The following is a 22,859-nucleotide window of genomic DNA, read 5'->3' on the forward strand; positions in this document are numbered from 1 at the left end:
TGGTACTAGTGGCAAAGAACTTGCCAGCCAATGCAAGAGATGTAATGGACAAGAGTTCAATCCCTGGATAGGGAAGATCCCCTGGAGGAGGGCATGGCAACTCACTCCAGCATTCTTGCCTGGAGAATCCCATGGACAGAGGTGCCTGGTAGGCTACAGTTCAGCGGGTTGCACAGAGTTGGACATGATTGAAGTGACTTAGTATCACACACTCAAGGGCTCGGAAGGCAAAGATCCACTCTGAAAACTCAGCTTTATTTTCCCTTCTTTCTAATCAGCTTGTCTCCTCTTCCCTTCTGTGGCTGCCAAGCCCAGATTGAAAGAAAAAGAAAACAGATCGGGAGAGCTATCTCCAGCTTCAGCTGGATTGCATTTCAGTGTGAAGCAAAATCTGGAGAGCTGGTCTCGGCCAACCTCCCAGGACCTGCAAAGAGCAGCTTGAGAAGTGTAGAGCTTGAAAGAGGCTACACGGTTCAGAGATGCTGCTTTGACAAGCCCAGATCTCACATCCGGGACTCTACTTTCTCCTTCTCGCCATCTTCTCAGCTTCTCACATCTTCCACTCTCCTCTTCCTAAGGGTCTTCAGAACATCGCCCTTAGGCCCTACCACTATCTTATTCAAACTCAATACTTCCAAAGAGAAGTTGTTACCTTTCTTCCTTGTCTAATCCCCTTTTCAACATCTCTAATTCTGTCTGGGATACCAGTGTTTTTGCAGGCAACCAGGCACAAAACCAAGTGAAGCAAAAATATTGGGAAATACCAACCAAAATTGTTAAATAAGGATGATAAATATATTTAAGTTGAGAAGACATTACCAATATGAAGCAAAACATGAAATCATAAAAACTAAAGAAGCAAAAATACTTATTATACAGCATGAGGGTATGAGGTTTACTGCTGGATGAAAATCCATCAGTGTAATATATCACATTCATGAATGTGAATCTGCCATTTCTCTTAAGCGAAAAATGACCAAATATTGGAAATTTTATATGGTTTAACTTTAGTTTACTTTGATAATCAGAAAAATAAATACATCTTGTTTTTTTTAATGAAAATGTATATTCACGCAAAAACCTGCACATAGATATTTAAAGAAGACTTGTTCATAATTTTCAAAATTTGGAAGCAATCAAGATTTCATTCAGTAGGTGGATGGATAAACAAACAGTAGTCCATACAGACAGTGGAATACTATTCAGCACTAAAAAATAAATGAGCTATCAAGCCATGAAAAATATAGAGGAAACTTCAATGTGAAAAGGTGACATATATGATTCAAAGCACATGAGATCCCAGAAAATGTAAAGACAGTATGGGCTACCCAGGTGGCCCAGTGGGAAAGAATTCCACCAGCCAGTGCAGGAGACACAAAAGGCATGGGTTCACTCCCTGGATTGGGAAGATCCCCCCAACCCCGGAGTAGGAAATGGCAACCCGCTCCACTATTCTTGCCTGGAAAATTCCATGGAAAGATGACCTTGGCAGGATATAGTCCATGGGGTCTCAAAGTGTCAGACATGACTGAGCAACTGAGCATGTGCACACGCGCGCGCACACACACACACACGGAGGCATAATAAAGATCAGCGGTTGCCAGGGGTTACAGAGGGGAAAGATAGACAGGCAGAGTACATAGGATTTTTAGGACAGTGAAACTACTCGATATGGTATTATTATGATGGGTGGATGGATGTCACTATGCATTTATCCACATCGAATTCACAACACCAAGAGTGAGTGAACCCTAAGGTAAACTATGGACTTTGGGTGATGATGCTGTGTCGTTTATTAGTCCATCAACTGTAACAAAAGTACCATCTGGTGAGAGGTGTTAAAATGAGGGAAGCTGTGTGTGGGGTGGGGGCAGAGAGTATCTATGGTATCTCTGAACCTCCTTCTCAATTTTGTTATGAACCTGAAAACTACTCTAAAAATCGCCTATGAAATTAAAACATTAACATAGATTCCAAAACTTAAATAAAATTGACAAACTTAGTACAACATTGTTTTTTTTTTCCCAAAGCACTTTCTTTATCTTTCAGAAACTGAACATACAAAGTAAGTTTTTTCCAAAATATTTTCATAGGCAAAGGATTAAAAATGATTTTAATTATACACATATGGTCACAATTTTGCCTTAACAACATTGCTTTCTAAAGCAATGTATCATAATCAATAATGGATTATCTAAGAAATGCAAGCATGGCAGAGCATCAGAAAGATCAATGTTATTTACCACATTAATAGACTAAAAGAAGAGAAAATCATTATCTCGACCAATACCAAAAAAGTCAGATGATAAAATCCGGCACCCATTTATACGTTTTTAAAGCTTTTCGTAAAGTAGGGAATGATAAGAATATTCTTATTTCCATGGAGGCTGTATGAAGAATCTGCAGCAACCATTACACTTAATGGAGAAATTTTGATTTGTATTTCTTTAAGGATGGATACCAAGAAAAATTTGACCACTGTCACTCTTACTGTCGAACACTGCCCTGGAGTTCCTCATCAGCTCTATAAAGACAGAAAAAGAGATCTGAGCAAACAAAGGGAAGAACTAAAACTCACTGTTTGCAAAAGTAAAAAACGTATCTGGAAAAAAACTGACAGAGTCTGTGACATATCGTAAGAACTCCTAAGAGAGAGTCCTCAGCATGATGGACATGGAGATACACTGCCCAGATCCCCTTCCATGGAGAACGTGTGGCCTCTGCTTCTGGGGATACTCTCAGCAACCAGCCTTCAGCTCTCACCTCTTTTAGGGGTCCCCAAGGCCTTTCAAGGGTCCCCCAAGATTTCAAGTCCTCCCCAGAGTATCAGGAGAAAAGAACATAAATACCAGGAGAGGTATCTTGCATAGCCCAACATTGAGAAGACTTTATGAACATGGAACTTGCTTAACTTATCCAGGTTACACATTTAGTAGGTTGTGTACAAGGTTAGACAGCAGTAGGTTGTATCAGCCAGTATTTGAACTCTGGTTTTCTCATTCCAGGGGCTGAAGTCTTAATTACAAGGTCGTGCCACAGGGTAATTTCCTCTTCCCCTACTATGATCACAAAATGGATATCCTTGCTTCTATACATTTGCTGATTGTCTTCCCAATTCCTGGGATACACAGATGCCTCCCATCATAGACTCAAATATATTAACAATAACTGTTCTATGTCTATCTCAAGACTGACACCTCTATGGACTCTTCTCCAGCTGCTCCAGACACTAACTTCATCCTACTTGAGCATCTCACAGCTCTCATTGTCTTTATATATGTTGGCCTCTTTATTATTTTCATTTAAGCATTTCACAAAATACTCCCCCGGATATCAAACACATATCTAGTACCCTCCCCAGCAAGACTCGTGTAGCCCAAAACCACAACCATTATGCAAAAGGCAATGCTGGAGCTCTAATCCTTTGTCCAACTGATGCAAGAAGCCGACTCATTGGAAAAGATCCTGATGCTGGGAAAGATTAAGGCCAGGAGAAAGGGGCGACAGAGGATGAGATGGTTGGATGGCATCACCGACTCAATGGATATGAGTTTGAGCAAACTCCAGGAGAGAGTGAGGGACAGGGAAGCCTGGCATGCTGCAGTCCACGGGGTCACAAAGAGTCGGATACGACTTAGCAACTGAACAACAATGTATGAATCTCTTATATTTTTACAGGGCAGGGTGTACAGTAGGTGTCCAAAAAACACCTCTTGACTTGAATCGATTACAGGAATTTATCAATTAGTCTCGCTGTCTCAAGACTGAAGTTAAAGCGAACAGAACTGACTGTCACATTCAGTTCTGCTTGTCTTTCTCAGACACATGGTCAGTATTCTATAATTTCTTCCTCACCCTCATCATTCTTGACAATCTAATTTTGATTCAGAATGTCTTCCTGAAAGTCAGCCCACAGATAAATAGGCACATATAAAGTTAGCCCAGGACTACTGAGGGGTGTTTAACTGGTGTAATCACGCATTCAGGCTAGACACCTTCTCATCCAAGGAAAAGAATGACATCTTCATCCTAACATCATCAGGCACCCATGGTTATGCAGTGCCACACACAGCCCCTGCCCTCTACCACCTGCTTTTAACTAAATTTCCAGGAAGCCTACCCCACTTCTTTTCACCTGCGGAGTGATTGGCTATTTCATATAAATGGACTGAAATTTCGAAAACTGATGAATAAGGGTGGGAAAATTATGACTATTATTTTTCAAAAGGAGAGAGGGTTTAGCTGTCTTCAGCTCCCCGACACCCACTGCAGCGGTTTCTGGCTCACATGCCAAAACACGGCAGCCAACGGGGTTGGGGGCTGTGGCTACCCGTTCTTTCCTTCTCTGCTGAATTAGGAATCCAGCAGAAATTAGTGCCTTCAACACAACCATCTGTTCTCTACACACATTTCTTTCTTCTGGACTTCAACAGGGGGTGATATGTTGATGCTAAGATGCATTTAAATCCAATTCCTGGTGTTTCAGATCTCATTCGTCTCAGCTGAGAGTGAAGTTATGAAAATGGGCCAAGACGAGGGAGGAAATTAACTGATGTTTGTGCCCCACTAATTTTCTAGCTTTCTTTTACTAGACTAAACCAACTGTACAAAAAAAATTCCTGTAATATGTCAGCTACGAGAAGAGTTATAAGCACTGTAGCAGCTAAACAGTGTGGACAATTACATAATATTCGTCCATCCACTCATTTATCTTCCAAACCCGGGATGTGTAATATGTACACACGGGGGTCAGAAATTAACCTTCGCAAGTCATGTGGGTTATTTTGGTTCAGTTATTGCTGCAAAAAGAGACGCTACCAAAAGGAAGATGATCTAACACACATACTTTCTAGTTATTCTCTTGTGAAGTCTCAACATCACCTTCCACGAACGTTTGTTGAGTCACTGTGCTTCCCAGTATACTGGCCAGAATTCACTCAGCTACCCTCCTTCAGCCTGACACATCTTGATCTTCTTTTGACTCGTTGTGTCTAATAGCACTCCCCTTCCTCAAGAGTCTGGGCCCTAGAATAAACGTATACAAACACGGGTTGTGCTAACAGAAGAAAACTGGAGTTGCATTTCACCAAAGCCTATTCTGGGTCCAAAAAGGATGAGTAGGTAGAATGTAATTTTGAAATCTGTTACAAAGATTAAAACAGAACAGAAAGCTAGCTTCTGAGTATAAAGATGGATTAACTTTCCAAAATTGGGTTCATGAGAGAAGTTTTTTAAAGGCCAGTGAAGGAAAATACATTAACTTTGAGATGCAGGCTAATTTATAATCCCTTAACAATAAAATGTGAGGATAGAACATGATCATTTTTAATGTCCCAATCAATGGTAACATCGTGATTCATGATGTTCACCTGTTGAAAATGCCATGGCAAATTTAGAACACTAAATGCTTATGTAAGTAAAGAAGGAAGGTCTCAAAACAATGACTTCAGCTTCTACCTTAAAAGAAAAAAACTTTAAAAAAAAAAAAGAAAGAAAGAGTAAATTAATCCTAATGAAAGCAAAAACAGGAAAAAATAAATATTAAAGTGAAAATCGAGGAAAGAAACAGAAAAAAAATGGAGAAAAACCAGTGAAATCAGAAGCTGGTTCTAAGAAATCAGTAGCTGGTTCTATGAAATCAGTAAATTGATAAGCCTCTAATCAGACTGATAAGCAAAAGGAAAAAAAACCATAAAGGACACAAATCACCAATGAGATGAGAGCACTAACAATAGTACAGATAGTACAGACATTAAAGTATTAATGAGAATATTATGAACAACTTTCAGTTCAGTTCAGTCACTCTGTCACGTCCGACTCTTTGCGACCTCATGAACCGCAGCACGCCAGGCCTCCCTCCCTGTCCATCACCAAGTCCCAGAGATTACTCAAACTCATGTCCATTGAGTTGGTGATAACATCCAACCATCTCATCCTCTGCCATCCCCTTCTTCTCCCGCCTTCAATCTTTTCCAGCATCAGGGTCTTTTCCAATGAATCAGTTCTTCGCATCAGGTGGCCAAAAAATTGGAGTTTCAGCTTCAGCATCAGTCCTTCCAATGAATATTCAGGACTGATTTCTTTTAGACCAATGAACAACTTTAGACCAATTAATTCTTCAACTTAAATGAAAGAAAAAAAAGTCCTTGAAAAATATAAGTTACTGAAGCTCACTCAAGGTAACTCAAATAGCATATCTATGAAAGAAACTAGATTTGTAGTTTATTAATAAAACCTTCCACAAAGGAAACAATACACTCAAATGATTTCACTGGGAAATCCTACCAAACATTTAAGGAGGAAATAATACCAGCTGTACACAAACGCTTCCAGAAATGGAAGAGGAAGGAATGTTTCCCAACTCATTCTATGAGACCAGCATTATTCTGACACCAAAAACAAAGATATTACAAGGAAAGAAAACTACAGATGAGTATTTCTCATGAACATAGATGTAAGAATCCTAACAAATTTTCAGCAAGCGAAATCCAATAATGTACAAAAAAGATAATGCCTCATGATCAAGTGGGATTTACCCTAGTAATGTAAGATAGGTTTAATATTTGAATATCAGTCAGTCAATAGAATTCACTACACCTGCCACCAAAAAGTAATAAATGGGAGACGGGAAAAAAGAAAACTCGTGTGAACATCACAATAGATGAAGAAAACACATTTGAGAAAATCCAACGTCAATTCCTGATAAAAACTGAAAGCACACTAGGAAGAGAAGGAAGCTTCCTCAAGTTGATCAAATATATCTACAAAAAAAACTAAAGCTACCATGATACTGAATAGCAAAAGCATTACTGCTTTTCCCAAGATGAATTAGGCAATGATGTCCAATCTCACTGCTTCTATACAATATTGTACTAGAGATTTCTAGCCAGTACAATATAGCATGAAAAAGAAAATATTTCCAGATGATATGGTGAAAGACTAAATATACCAATGAGCAAAAGTTTAACCATATAAACATAGAACTCTGACCCATAGCTGTAGCGACCGGCCCTGGAAGTCAACCTACTTTCTGCAGATACTAAGGGGTACTATCTGGGCTACTCAGTCCAGAAAATCAAAGTACTATTTGTAGCAACCAGTCCAAGGAGCCAAAGAGTAATACCTGTAGAAATACCACCCAACTGTCAGAATATAATTACTAACTGAAGCGTCATAATTTTTCCCTTATTTCCAACTTGAGATCAACTGGAGAAAGTCAAATATACATCCCAAACCAATCACATAGTTAACCCATCTATAGGTCCCCCACTGCTAAAAGCTTCCAATAAAGACATGTCTGAATCCTTTTTTTCAACTTTAAAGTTTTCCCACCCCTCTACCTGTCTTTGAGTTTCTACCAAACACAAGTGATGGTGACTGACTCCCTTACTATAGCAGTTTCTGAATAAATAGCCTTTGCTTGTTCTCATTTGAGTAGTCTTCACTTGTATCTATAAAACAAAGAAATAAACTTGATTTTATTCACAAAAAAACAAGATTTATGTGTCAAAAAGATTATAGAATCTTTCTTAAAAGCTCTTAAAACTAAGCACCAAATTAGTAATGTTCCAGGATACAAGATTGATATTCAAAAATCAGTGATATGTATACTAGCAACAAAATATCAGACACTGATGTTTTAACTCACTAGTTACAATAAATAAAAATGGAAATGGTGGTGGTGGTGATTTAGTCGATAAGTCATGTCCGACTCTTGTGACCCTATGGACTGTAGCCTGCCAGACTCCTCTGTCCATGGAATTTTCCAGGCATGGATAGTAGAGGGGGTTGCCATTTTCTTCTCCAGGGGATCTTCCCAACACAGGCATCAAACCCTCGTCTCTTGCACTGCAGAATGATTCTTTACCAACTCAGCCACCAGGGAAGCCCAAAATGGAAATACTTAAAGATAAATATGACAAATTATGTGCAAGACCTATACACTAAAACCTATTAATACATTGTTGAGAGAAATTAAAGAAAAATAAAGTAAATGAAAAGCTGTACTGCATTCATGGATGATAAGACTCAACACTGTGAAGATGTCTACTCCTCCTACAGCTTATTTATAGATCCAAAGCAATTCCAAGGTACCAAAAAAAAAAAAAGGATATGAACAGACATTTCTCCCAATGTCAAATAAGCACATGAAAAGATGCCTCGGCGTGATTTGCCATTAGGAAAATTCCAGTGAAAACCACCGTGAGATGCCACTGCATACCTATTGGAATGCTAAAACAACGACTGAGCATACTAAGTGTCGACAGGGTTTTGGAGCAACTAGAGCTTCTATCCACTGCTGGAGGGAATGCCAGATGGTACAATGACTTTGGAACATGGTTTGGGAGTTTCTTAAAAAGTCAAATATGCACTTACTGGGTCAGCTTGATAGGGATGCCATAATCAGTGTCACAGGCAGGAAGGCTTACACAATATCAATGCATTTTCACACAATTTTGGAGACTGTAGTCTGTGAGCATTGTTGCCCTAGCTAAGAGGGTCACTGCAAGGCTGGGTAACAATGTCTCCATGGCGAGGGGCATTGCTTCGCTGTTTAGCCAAGAAAAGCAGTGAGTTCACGTCCTCTGAAATTGTGAAGAAGGTTCCAGCTATGACTAGGTTCAGGGGCAGAACAAGTTTAGATGGACCCTGAGGCATAACATGAACAACGGACTGGTTCCAAATAGGAAAAGGAGTGCCTCAAGGCTGTCTATTGTCACCCTGCTTATTAACTTCTATGTAGAGTACATCATGCAAAATGCTGGGCTGGATGAAGTACAAGCTGGAATCAAGATTGCCAGGAGAAATATCAGTAACCTCAGATATGCAGATGACACCACCCTTAGGGCAGAAAACCAAGAGGAACTAAAAGCCTCTTGATGAAAGTGAGATAAGAGTGAAAAAGCTGGCTTAAAACTCAACATTCAAAAAACGAAGATCATGGCATCCAGTCCCATCACTTCATGGCAAATAGATGGGGAAACAATGGAAACACTGACAGACTTTATTTTCTCAGGCTCCAAAATCACTGCAGGTGGTGGCTGTACCCATGAAGTTAAAAGACGCTTGCTCCTTGGAAGAAAAGCCATGACCAACCTAGACAGCATATTAAAAAGCAGAGACATTATTTTGCTGACAAAGGTCCATCTAGTCAAAGCTATGGTTTTTCCAGTAGTCATCTATGGATGTGAGAATTGGACTATAAGGAAAGCTGAGCACCAAAGAATTGATGCTTTTGAACTGTGGTGTTGGAGAAGACTCTTGAGAGTCCCTTGGACTGCAAGGAGATCCAACCAGTCCATCCTAAAGGAAATCAGTCCTGAGTGTTCATTGGAAGAAATAATGCTGAAGCTGAAGCTCCAATACCTTGGCCACTTGATGCGAAGAACTGACTCATTGGAAAAGACCCTGATGCTGGGAAAGATTGAAAGCAGGAGGAGAAGGGGACAACAGAGGATGAGTTGGTTGGATGGCATCACTGACTTGATGGACAGGAGTTTGAGCAAGCTCCAGGAGTTTGTGATGGACAGGGAGTCCTGGTGTGCTGCAGTCCATGGGGTCACCAAGAGTTGAACACGAATGAGTGACTGAACTGAACTGATGGGTTCATGGATTATAACAAACGCACCCCACCAGTGCAGGATGCGAGGAGCACGAGAAATAGAGGTGAATATACAGCAACTCTGTACTTTCTGCTCAGTTTTGTTTTTTTTTTTTTGGTAACCTAAAACTTCTCTAAAAAATGACTCAATTAATTTTAAGAGAAAAAAAAATGCACCTTGACTTTCATGGTCAATACACAGACTAAAGGACAGGTGAGCTCAAGGAGAAAAAGCCTGCACAGGCTGTGTGCGCCTGGGGCGAAAGGCAGCCTTAATGTCTGCAGAAGGGGCCCTGAAGGGGCTCAGACAAGTCCCAGAGACACGCTCCACCGACTTTCCAATCTGCCTAAGGCTGACCTTCCTTTCCTAATAGCATGACTTCACAGCAGCCTGGAAATCCTTTCGCGAAATTTGCTGCTTCCTTTCAAGCATCACAAATTTTCCATTTGGGGGGAGTTTCTGAAGCTTTGGTGACGTTTAATCTCATCTCCAAGTCATGCCAAGAAGTCCAACACTTGCAAACATTTCCAAGTAAAATGAATACCTGGTGACAAGCAGTATCCCCAGTGTTTTCAAACCAGCAGGTCCATGAGGACAGGGACCACTCTATTTTTATCTGGGTCATTTTTGTTCACCCTGAGACTTCTCAAGGTTGAAGGGTCCCCTGAGATGTGATCCCTGTCATTATGATCCCTCTGGATGCCTCTTGTCACCTCCTTTATGGAAAATGTGACAGACTGGTCCCTCCTTTTGCAATCTTGACAGAAGCATGCACTTGTGTGTTTTCTGCCCAGATCTGTACATTCCTGAAGGCCTTCCATCCATGGAAAACAAAGCATGTTTATTTCTCCCCATTTTCCTGTATTCTCATTCGGTTGAACTGAATGGCCCATTTCACCAAAAAGAAATCCCTTTGAATTAGTTATCTGTGGGCTGATCCAGGAGAGGTCAAAGGGCTATTTTTATTTTACCTTTAACAGCGTTTTTTGAACTGAAACATAAATATCATTAAATAAAACCCAGTGATCCCTTCCTAGAAGTCCCTAACATGAACACAGTACTCAGCTAATGAAACTCGGCAGCTTGATCGGGAGGTCAGGAAACATTAAGGAAGAAACTGCCCTCAAGAGCCTAGAAGGGAAATAGCTTCTCTATACCAGGAGCTGAAGAGAGGCATTGGGATCTGCCTGGACTCAGGATGCAGGAATGTTTTCACTCAACATGCTAGAGAGGAGGACCTGTCTGCAGTGTGGATATTTACTCAAACCTGGGGCACCACGAGTAGAAATATACACTGTGTGTGGCATTTCACCAGCCCATGCACAGCCTGCTAGGGCTCACCAGTCTGGCTTCTACATCAGGCTTCTTCTTAAGGGCTTTCATTGCCTCATTATTGAGTGTGTAGGCTTCCCGGGTGGCTCAGTGGTGAAGAATTCACCTGCCAGTGCAGGAGATGTGGATTCGATCCCTGGGTTGGGAAGATCCCCTGGAGGAGCAAATGGCAACCTGTCTGGAAAATTCCATGTACAGAGGAGCTGGGCAGGCTATAGTCTACGGGGTCGCAAAGAGTCTGACTCAACTGAGGACCTGAGCACGCACACATTGAGTGTGTGCTGTTGGCATCAGGATGCCAAACGGTGGCTCAAAACAGAAACGTCGTGTCCCCAGATCCTTCCCTTTCCTAAGGACACAGGTGTCCTCATCCCGGTACCACGCTCATATCCCCTGTTCTCTCTCTTCTTGGGGGTCTGTCTCAGCCAAGTTCCCAGATGGACAGCTGTCATCACAGACATGTTGGGAGATAGCCTGACAATGGTTATGTTAAAGGGAAAACAAGAACCTGTCGATGAGACAGGAGGGAGGTTGAGGGACAGCAGCTAATGGACCCTCACCTGCCTGACAGCAGAGGAGGAGCCGGGGCACTGGAAGATCCGAAAAGGGAAAGTGTCTGATGCAGAAGCACTTGGTTTTGGCTTAGAAACCCAGACAAAGCCACAAGGAGTCCTCCGAGCTTTTTTTTCTGCATCTGCTCATTAAGGACTCCTGAGCAATTGTAGCTCATAGTCTTGCCATAGCGGTCACCCTCAGCACCGCCCCCCCCCCCAGTCGTATATCTACTCTGGATCCAGCCTTTTCGCCTTGCAAGTCCCAACCTGGGCCATGTTTATGGAGATGTTCCCATCACAGCACCTGACCCGGGGACAGACCTCTTGGGCAGCCACCACCAGTGGTGTGACTGTCCCTGCACTGCCCTCGTGTGAAGAGGCACTTCTGCACAAGAATCCTAAAAACACAGAGAGCCCACTGCGTCAACCCATCAGGCCTTTGAAAGGTGCGAGGTCCCCTTCTGACACACCACAATCAGCAGACTGCCAGACTGCTCTTTAGTGTAATTTCTCACCAACTTAGCTAACTTTAGAATTAACAATTACAGAGATGCAATGCAGAGCTCGGCTTTCCCTAAGCCGAAGGCAGAATTTAGGGTCACACCTGCTTCCTCCCTAGGGGGAGGCTCCTTTTTTACTTTCACTGGCTGCACTGATACATTGATTGGGAAGCTGTCCCATCAACTGGGAAAATCTTCAATGGAGAGCAGTATTGATTTAAAGTGCTGAGGCTCTTGGGCTCCGGAGACAAACTTTCTCCCCACATTTATGGGAGATACAATCCATTGCATTAATGTTGCATATAAGAATTGCCCCATACTTCATAACGAACATTCTCTGTTCTGCACATCACAAACTGATGGCATTCCTGAGCATCCAGAGTGATGCTTTGTATGCCAAACCACCATCACCAGTATCTTAGAGTTGATACAAGACACTGCTTACACAGGGTCTCATCCATCCCTATTACAAAATAGACTTGAGAAGCAAAAGAAGTACTTAAAAATGTGGCTATAACTTTTGAGTTTTCTACATTTCCTTTAAAAAAAAAAATGTCCATTATTTATTTGGCTGCCCTGGGTCTTAGTTGTGGCATGTGGGATCTGATTCCTTGACCGGGGGTCGAATCTGGGCCCCCCTCCTTGGGAGCACGGAGTCCTACTCACTGGACCAACAGGAAAGTCCCACACGTTCCTTTCACTTTGAGTCTCAAATAGCAACTCCATGTGAGGCGATGGAGAGGTTTATGCCGCAATCTCTCTCCCCAGAACAACCTCACTCCGGCTGGCAGAGATGGGTGAGTCTATAAAGAAGGGTAAGTTTCTACACCATACGTGACCTGCCTTGAAAGGAAGGTCGAGGCAGCCAGAGCACACCTCCTGTGGAGCGTGCACCTGCCGAAGCTCCGAAACACACAGAGGGAGAGGAGACATCAACACCGCCCTGTTTTGCCCAAACGTTACGGCAGCCTCCACCCTCCCCTACCCTTTCCCTTTAGGGGCGTGGTCCCTACATGATTTACTCAGATCACTGCTGAAATGAGAAGGAGAACATTAATATTCCATCTCAGGATGCGTCTTTGTGTGCCATTTAGCTCAGGCGAAGGTAAAGAGCAAGTGCTTAAATCAGCAATTCACAGAGCAATTCACAACGCTGTCTGCTCACCACCACCCTGGAATTTCACCTGGCCCTTTGTCACTGTCTTGGTGGTATTTAGAAAAAGAAAAAAGAAGACAAAGAAAACTTTGAAAACTGCAGACCTGTACTTCTGCCTCCACGGCACTAATGAGAATGGTGTCTCCTTCCCTCCCCACACAGTTGCTGCCCAGATGGGAGGTGAAGGTGCCTGGATTTGGACTCCTGAAGCAGCTTTCACATTACTGCCTTTTGCTTCTTCCTTGAATCCAGTCTGGTGTTGGAAAGCTAACCTTAGATATGCAGATGACATCACCCTTATGGCAGAAAATAAAGAGGAACTAAAGAGCCTCTTCATGAAGGTGAAAGAGGAGAATGAAAAAGCTGGCTTAAAATTCAACATTCAGAAAACTAAGATCAAGGAATCTAATTCCATCATTTCATGGCAAATAGATGGGGAAACAATGGAAACAAAGACAGACATTATTTTCTTGGGCTCCAAAATCACTGAGGACAGGGACTGCAGCCAAGAAATTAAAAGACACTTGCTCCTTTAAAGAAGAGCTATGACCAACCTAGACAGCATATTAAAAAGCTGAGACATCACTTTGCCAACCAAGTTCTGTATAGTCAAACCTATGGTTTTCCAGTAATCATGTATGGATGTGAGAGTTGGACCATAAAGAAAGCTGAGTGCTGAAGAATTGATGCTTTTGAACTGTGGAGTTGGAGAAGACTCTTGAGAGTCCCTTGGACTGCAAGGAGATCCAACCAGTCCATCCTAAAGGAAATCAGTCCTGAATATTCATTGGAAGGACTGATGCTGAAGTTGAAGTTTCAATACTTTGTCCACCTGATGTGAAGAGCCCACTCTTTGGAAAAGACCCTGATGCTGGGAAAGATAGAAGGCAGGAGGAAAAGGGGACAACAGAAGATGAGATGGTTGGATGACACCATCAACTCAATGGACATGAGTTTGAACAAACTCCGGGAGATAGTGAAGGATAGGGAAGCCTGGCTTGCTGCAGCCCATGGGGTCGCAAAAAGTCGGACATGACTAAGCAACTGAACAACAATAACAATAAAGCTGCATGAAGTTCTAGGCCAAAGACCCACTCACTCTCCTTGAAAAACAGACCAACCCCAGCCAGGAGTCACACCAGCTCCAGCCTTCCAGCCCCACAGAATGCCCTCACCTCGGGGGTCGGCCGACCCCCTGATCTCCACTTTGGGGCTCACTGCACGTGCTCTGCATTCCAGCAAAGCCAGGCTGCACACCTTTCATCTTTACTCTGACTCTGCAGCTTTGTGCCCTCAGCCTGGAGCTGCCTTTTCCCCAAGTCTAACTGCTGAAAACTTCAGAGCTCGGTCACCTCCCCTCAGTGAGTCCCACCCAGTGATCTACCACGCCCTACCCACGTCACCCACCACAACACAGCCCAGCCCCTGTCCAGGGGTCAGGGTGGGTCTGACCTAACCCCTGGGGCAATTTGAAATGAAGAGCGGCCACTCACCCAGCCATCCCTGTGCTCTAGGAGCCCCAGGCAGTCACCGTTCAGCCTCTGACCTTGGGCCGCAGGGCTTCCCAGGGGGCCTTCAGTTCAGTCACTTCAGTCGCTCAGTCGTGTCCGACTCTTTGTGACCCCATGAATCGCAGCACGCGAGGCTTCCCTGTCCATCACCATCTCCCAGGGTTCATTCAGACTCATGTTCATCGATCAGTGATGCCATCTCATCCTCTGTCGTCCCCTTCTCATCCTGCCTCCAATCCCTCCCAGCATCAGAGTCTTTTCCAATGAGTCAACTCTTCACAAGAGGTGGCCAAAGTACTGGAGTTGCAGCTTCAGCATCATTCCTTCCAAAGAAATCCCAGAGCTGATCTCCTTCAGAATGGACTGGTTGGATCTCCTTGCAGTCCAAGGGACTCTCAAGAGTCTTCTCCAACACCACAGTTCAAAAGCATCAATTCTTCGGTGCTCAGCTTTCTTCACAGTCCAACTCTCACATCCATATATGACCACTGGAAAAACCATAGCCTAGACTAGACGGACCTTTGTTGGCAAAGTAATGTCTCTGCTTTTGAATATGCTATCTAGGTTGGTCATAACTTTCCTTCCAAGGAGTAAGCGTCTTTTAATTTCATGGCTGCAGCCACCATCCTCAGTGATTTTGGAGCCCCCAAAAATAAAGTCTGACACTGTTTCCACTGTTTCCCCATCTATTTCCCATGAAGTGATGGGACCAGATGCCATTATCTTCATTTTCTGAATGTTGAGCTTTAAGCCCACTTTTTCACTCTCCTCTTTCACTTTCTTCAAGAGGCTTTTTAGTTCCTCTTCACTTTCTGCTATAAGGGTGGTGTCATCTGCATATCTGAGGTTATTGATACTTCTCCCGGCAATCTTGATGCCAGCTTGTGCTTCTTCCAGCCCAGCGTCTCTTATGATGTACTCTGCATAGAATTTAAATAAGTAGGGTGACAATATACAGCCTTGACATATTCCTTTTCCTATTTGGAACCAGTCTGTTGTTTCATGTCCAGTTTTAACTGTTTCTTCCTGACCTGCATATAGGTTTCTCAAGAGGCAGGTCAAGTGGTCTGGTATTCCCATCTCTTTCAGAGTTTTCCACAGTTTATTGTGATCCACACAGTCAAAGGCTTTGGCATAGTCAATAAAGCATAAATAGATGTTTTTCTGGAACTCTCTTGCTTTTTCCATGATCCAGCAGATGTTGGCAACTTGATCTCTGGTTCCTCTGCCTTTTCTAAAACCAGCTTGAATATCAGGAAGTTTACAGTTCATGTATTGCTGAAGCCTGGCTTGGAGAATTTTGAGCATTACTTTACTAGTGTGTGAGATGAGTACAATTGTGTAGTAGTTTGAGCATTCTTTGTCATTGCCTTTCTTTGGAATTGGAATGAAAACAGACCTTTTCCAGTCCTGTGGCCACTGCTGAGTTTTCCAAATTTGCTGGCATATTGAGTGCAGCACTTTCACAGCATCATCTTTCAGGATTTGAAATAGCTCTACTGGAATTCCATCACCTCCACTAGCTTTGTTTGTAGTGATGCTTTCTAAGGCTCATTTGATTTCACATTCCAGGAGGTCTGGCTCTAGGTGAGTAATCACACCATCGTGATTATCTTGGTCATGAAGATCTTTTTTGTATACTTCTTCTGTGTATTCTTGCCACCTCTTCTTAATATCTTCTGCTTCTGTTAGGTCCATACCATTTCTGTCCTTTACCAAGCCTATCTTTGCATGAAATATTCCCTTGGTGTCTCTAATTTTCTTGAAGACATCTCTGTTCATTTCCAAGGCAAACCATTCAGTATCACAGTAATCCAAGTCTATGCCCCAACCAGTAACGCTGAAGAAGCTGAAGTTGAATGGTTCTATGAAGACCTACAAGACCTTTTAGAACTAACACCCAAAAAAGATGTCCTTTTCATTATAGGGGACTGGAATGCAAAAGTAGGAAGTCAAGAAACACCTGGAGTAACAGGCAAATTTGTCCTTGGAATGTGGAATGAAGCAGGGCAAAGACTAATAGAGTTTTGCCAAGAAAATGCACTGGTCATAGCAAACACCCTCTTCCAACAACACAGGAGAAGACTCTACACATGGACATCACCAGATGGTCAACACTGAAATCAGATTGATTATATTCTTTGCAGCCAAAGATGGAGAAGCTCTCTACAGTCAACAAAAACAAGATCAGGAGCTGACTGTGGCTCAGATCATGAACTCCTTATTGCCAAATTCAGACTTAAATTGAAGAAAGTAGGGAAAACCTCTAGACCATTCAGGTATGACCTAAATCAAATCCCTTATGATTATACAGTGGAAGTGAGAAATAGATTTAAGGGACTAGACCTGATAGATAGAGTGCCTGATGAACTATGGATGGAGGTTTGTGACATTGTACAGGAGACAGAGATCAAGACCATCCCCATGAAAAAGAAATGCAAAAAAGCAAAACGGCTGTCTGAGGAGGCCTTACAAATAGCTGTGAAAAGAAGAGAAGTGAAAAGCAAAGGAGAAAAGGAAAGATATAAGCATCTGAATGCAGAGTACCAAAGAATAGCAAGAAGAGATAAGAAAGTCTTCCTCAGCGATCAATGCAAAGAAATAGAGGAAACCAACAGAATGGGATATCTGCCTGCAATGCAGAAGATACAAGAAACGTGGGTTTGATCCCTGGGTCAGGAAGATCCCCTGGAGACAGAAATGGCATTTCACCCCAGTATTCTTGCCTGGAAAATTCCAGGATAGAGGAGCCTGGTGGGCTACAGTTCATGGGGTCGCAAAGAGTCAGACACAACCGAGCACATACATTCTAATGCTCAGTGCCTGGCACATTTTAAAAGCACAGCACAATGCTTGCTACATTGAAGAAAACAGCTGAATTCAACGGCATTGTCAGCTGTCCTTTCTCAGAGGAAGGAGGGAGCATGCTAGGATCAAAGTAGGTGGCACCTGGGGAATTCCCCACATAACAGATTCCGAGTCCTGCACCCGGGCAAACTACACAACTTATTCTAAACAACAGCATCCTCAGAAAGAAGTGAAGTTGCTCAGTCATGTCTGACTCTTTGCGACCCCATGGACTGTAGCCCACCAGGCTCCTCTGTCCATGGAATTTTCCAGGCAAGAGTACCAGGGTGGGATTGCCATTTCCCTCTCCAGGGGATCTTCCTGGCCCAGGGATCGAACCCGTGTCTCCCGCACTGCAGGCAGATGCTTTACCATCTGAGTCACCAGGGAAGTCCAAGGGGACTCTCCTCAGAGGACAAGGCTAAAATCGTGACATCTGCCACTTGAGAGTCCTTCACAGAACACCATGAGATGACCCACGTGGAGGCCGGGGCAGTGGCAGGTCCTAGGTGAATGGAAGCACTGCCATCAAGAGGAGCTTGGGGAGCAGGGCACGTCAGGCAGGGGGTGGTCGGCCAGTCCACACTTTTCACCTGCAGTATCCTAAGGGTGTGATGGGCATGCAGTGACTCCAGGTCGAAGCCCTCCAAGGGGTGAGCCAGGTGGGAAACAGGTTGGGGAGTGCTGGGGACCGGCAGGTCCCTTGGGTGAGCTCCTAGGGGAGGGTGTCAGGTGTCCCAGGCTTTCTCCCTCCCCCAGGTCTTGACTGTCACCCTCAGCTTCAGAGCAGGGAGACAGAAGGGCTCAGCTAGCACCTGGAGAGGGGACGTCTGCAGGAGGTATGACCCTGGCTCGTCTCCTCACCTCCTCTGAACCTGCGCACATCTTCAGAAAAAAAATTTTTTAAGTCACTCAGTCGTGTCTGACTCTTTGCAACCCCATGGACTGTATTTTGCAACCCCATGGACTGTATTATACAGTCCGTGGAATTCTTCAGGCCAGAATACTGGAGTGAGTAGCCTTCCCCTTCTCCAAGGGATCTTCCCAATGCAGGGATCAAACCCAGGTCTCCTGCACTGCAGGTGGATTCTTTACCAGCTGAGCCACCAGGGAAGCCCTTCAGAAAACTTTAAATCCAAATATGCACCAGGGCAGCTCCACTCCGAGACCCGATATGTAGCCTCATGTCCCACAGGCGTCTCAGGGAGAATTTTCTATTTGGTTCTCCTCCTCCTCCACTGGCAACTATTCACCCAGCCCCACAGCAGGATGTGGTCGTGCCAATCTTCAGGACATGGTGCCAAGGTCCTGGTCGCCGGCTGTTAATGCACGAGAACCCACAGAGGGCAGGGCATCTTATTTCTCAAACCCTGTTGTAAACCATCTGAAAAGAAAGATGCTGCTGAAAAGCAGAACACTTAGAAACTGATCAACGTCTCTACTCCCTGACTGATTCCACCTGGAAGAGCTGCCTTGAGTTTCCATACATGGCACACATTCAGACCATTTTAGAGCCATGAGGTTCTCCACCGATGTTCCTCATGGTTCGGATCCCTCCCAACTTCTGTTGGCTCTGACAAGAAAACTTTGTTGACAAAGCAGATAATTCATACTCACTTTCCCAAAGCAGCACTTGGCTGAGATGTATTTCCCCTTCTCTTTACTGCCTTGCTGCTTCTCAACTCTACTTCACAGGGTTTGATCCTGGGCCAGCCCAGTGTTTTATCAGTGAATAAAATAGCAGCTAAAATTAGAGGCACTTTGGTGCACAGATCACCTCCATCCCCACCTCCTTCTGCACTCCAGATTTCTAAACTCTTTCTACCATTTCAAGGGATTTTTTTTTTTCAGACCAAATTCTCCTCAATTGGATCAAATTACCTTTATTAGCATCTAGTCTAGCTTATCCCTTCCTGTGGCTTCCCAGGTGGCCCAGTGGTAAAGAATCTACCTGCCAATGTAGGAGACACCTAAGACATAGGTTTGATCCCTGGGTCAGGAAGATCCCCTGGAGAAGAAAATGACAATCCACTCCAGTATTCTTGCCTGGGAAATCCCATGGACTGAGGAGCCTGGTGGGTTGCAGCCCATGGGGTCGAAAAGAGTCGGGCACAACTGAACACACACACACATCCCTTTCTTTGACTGTTTCTGTTGATTGATAGATAGATAGATATTAATAGATAGAAAGAAAACAGATCATCAAAAATTCTGTTTTTCTCTCTCAGACAACAGAGACAGATATTGTATCTCTGATATCTAATGGAAAAAGAGGAACAGAGTCAGACAAGAATGGAAACAAACTGTTTTTTTTTTTTTTCTTTGTTCCAAATTCATAGATCTACTCCTTTCACCTTTGGAGCTTTCTCTTGAGATCTCTGAAGGCTCTCTTAAGTGGTTTTCAATTTCAACATATAAAAGAAAGTCAGCTAGTCAAAAACATAAAAGTATAAAAGAAAAATTTTAAAACAGCACCAACCTACTTAGAAAACAGATAAAGTCAATGGTTAGATCCATCAGCCTAATGATCATCCAGTCATCTAAACCATCATTTCACCAAATCTGGAGACCACGGACACAAAAGCAATTTAAAAGTATTAAGCCCCCAAAGGAGTAATTGAATTGTGGGCTGTAAGATGCAATGTGTCTCAAATCAAGGTAAAAGAAGAAATTCTCAAGTGTCCACAAGAATAGTATTCTTAAGGATCTGATGATTCCTATCTGAGAAACAGTAATTTAATAATCTAACATCTTAATCCATTAAAAAAATCTTGTGTAACCACAGAAAAGGAACATGATTCCTCTTTAAACCTGGCAAAACAAATGCGTTAAAATGATTATTAAAAATTTTGAAGAGTAAAAATGTTTGCAGGGTCACAAGATCATTGTACCACGTGTGAGAAGCCCGAAATGCCTCGCATCCAGACAGTTCAGTCAACAGTGTCAACACTCCCTGGAATCTCAGAGCTGCCAACCTCCACCTCCACAGAGGCAGACACAGGGCATCATGAGGCTTCGTTTCTGGTTTTCTTTTTTTTTCTTTTTTAAGTCAGGGCATTTGAATTGACTTTCTTTCCTAAAGACAGGAATAAGCACTTCCTCACAGTCATACACAGAACAAGTGTCCAAGATCAGAGAAGCAAGGCTTCTTGAAGTGTGACCTTGAGTAACCTTAATTTTCAGAAACATGCTGCCATAATGAGGTCTTTGCTCTAGTAAACAACTGTATTTCTCCCTTTTAATTTTTAAATATATAAAATGTACAAATCTAGTCCAGAGAAAAGACACAGGTAGTTTAGTTTCCACATTTCATTAGAGACGAAGTCCAACTGAATTTTCTTTCTAACCAAGTCACCCTAAATCACTGATAAATAACACATCCCTACGCTTGCCTAACACTCCCTCACCTTCTCATTTGTATGGCTGTCATTTCTACTTTATCCAAATGAGTCTCAGAGCTTTGTCTTTTTCATCTAGGGTTCCCCGTAGAGGAGGAAAATGGAAACGATTATGCTGCATTTACACAGCAGAAATGTTCAAAAAATATGTTGGGAGAATAAATGCAGACAAACATCAGAGGTGTTCATCACCAGGCTCCTGACTTAGAAGAAGATGTTCAGAAATTGCAGTGAGTCAACCACCTCTTAGAATCCTATACTACTTGGCTGATCCAAATATAAGACCATGGACCAGTGTGTCTTAAACAGCATTAAAAGCAAGCTGAAGAGGTTCGCAGTTTCCCAGATGAACATTTTCAGAGGGCAGAATAAGACCTCTTGAATTCTGGAGACAACCCCCAGAAGTCCGGGCGTGCTGAGTGGGCATGAAGCCATTTATGCACTTGGAGTTTCACGTCTTCCCAAGACTGAAGGGATAGCCCTGGTCTTTACCACCCAGCGTGAAGTTGCATTTTTATTAAACAGAGAATGTGTTATCTCTGCCACATTAATATTTCAGCTGCAAGACTGCTTTCCTAAGCAAACACATTTTGGTTTCTAAGGTGCTAATGTAGTAAACATACACTTGGTATTCCTTCACTCAGAAAAAATTTCAAGGGAAATTGTAAATGTCACAGAAGCCCAGTGACATCAGATCAACTTCTGTTTCCACCTCAACAGAATCAGCAGATTGATTAGTCCCTAAACACCACGCCCCCGTGTGTCATCTCTGACATGCCACGCCGTTCCAAAGACATCTGAGTTCTCCAACTCCCAGGGCCAAGGGCTACCACACTTTTTAGTACCCTCAGCTTATCCAGTTTTGAATTATTTCTTCCAAACAGGGTCTTGCCTTCTCATTACAAACAGTCCCTAAAGCAAATAACATGATGAATTCTTTGCACGGTGACATAGGTTCAAACAGCTTTTCAACTTGGACAACCTCATTATCATACATCTTTATTATGTGGGTTTAGATGAGGTGCAGAGAAGGCAATGGCACCCCACTCCAGTACTCTTGCCTGGAAAATCCCACGGATGGAGGAGCCTGGTAGGCTGCAGTCCATGGGGTTGCTAAGAGTCGGACACAACTGAGCGACTTCACTTTCACTTTTCACTTTCATGCAATGGAGAAGGAAATGGCAACCCACTCCAGTGTTCTTGCCTGGAGAATCCCAGGGACGGAGGAGCCTGGTGGGCTGCCATCTATGGGGTCGCACAGAGTGGGACACGACTGAAGCGACTTAGCAGCAGCAGCAGCTGCAGCAGATGAGGTGCAGGTCCAACCACGTTTCTGGATCATCATGAAGAAATTAAAGAGCAAACAGAGCCAAACAGCTAATAGGGCTGGGGTCCAACACTCCATGAGCCAAAGAAAGAAGCATCTACTATGACTTTCTTTCACTAAAACTTTTTTGTTCTCTAGATCAAAGAAGACTACCACGGGAGCATCTGAAACAATAAAGGTTTCCATAACAAATGTTACAGCACTTTGAAAAGAAGATGTGTAATGAAAATGCAGCTTGAGGATGAAATTAGAGGGGGAAAAAAGACTGCATACACTGGCTTTTTATTACAGGATATTTAAGAGACAGCTTGGCAATAAATGTTAACACCTTTCTAATGGCTGGCAATGCAGTTGTATAAAGCCGAAGACTCACCGTCACTTATTGACACAGCTGAGTCTTAAGTGACACCGCTCAACCCAAGAGGGAATGCACCACTCTGCAAAAAAAAAGTGCTCAGCCTCACTCGATAAGCGGGAGAGGTACGAGCTACAGTTACAAACCCACATTAGACATTCTCACCCAGGGGAGCCAACAAAAGAAAAGCATGGAATGGGCAAGAAAATCAGTAAAGAGGGAAAATCAAAGACCAAAACTGTAAACGAGGAGGCCAGGAAAAATTTATCTTCTCTAG

The 22,859-nt window shown here is 43.2% G+C and overlaps 1 protein-coding gene across 2 annotated transcripts in view; it reads right to left on the bottom strand.

The window, feature by feature from the left end:
- Positions 1-22,859, bottom strand: part of ZMAT4 (zinc finger matrin-type 4) — a 288,438-nt gene that overhangs the window by 246,724 nt on the left and 18,855 nt on the right. The window lies entirely within an intron of this gene.

Source organism: Oryx dammah, unplaced genomic scaffold (assembly GCF_014754425.2).
Source record: "Oryx dammah isolate SB20612 unplaced genomic scaffold, SCBI_Odam_1.1 HiC_scaffold_7, whole genome shotgun sequence".
Taxonomy (NCBI): Eukaryota; Metazoa; Chordata; class Mammalia; order Artiodactyla; family Bovidae; genus Oryx; species Oryx dammah.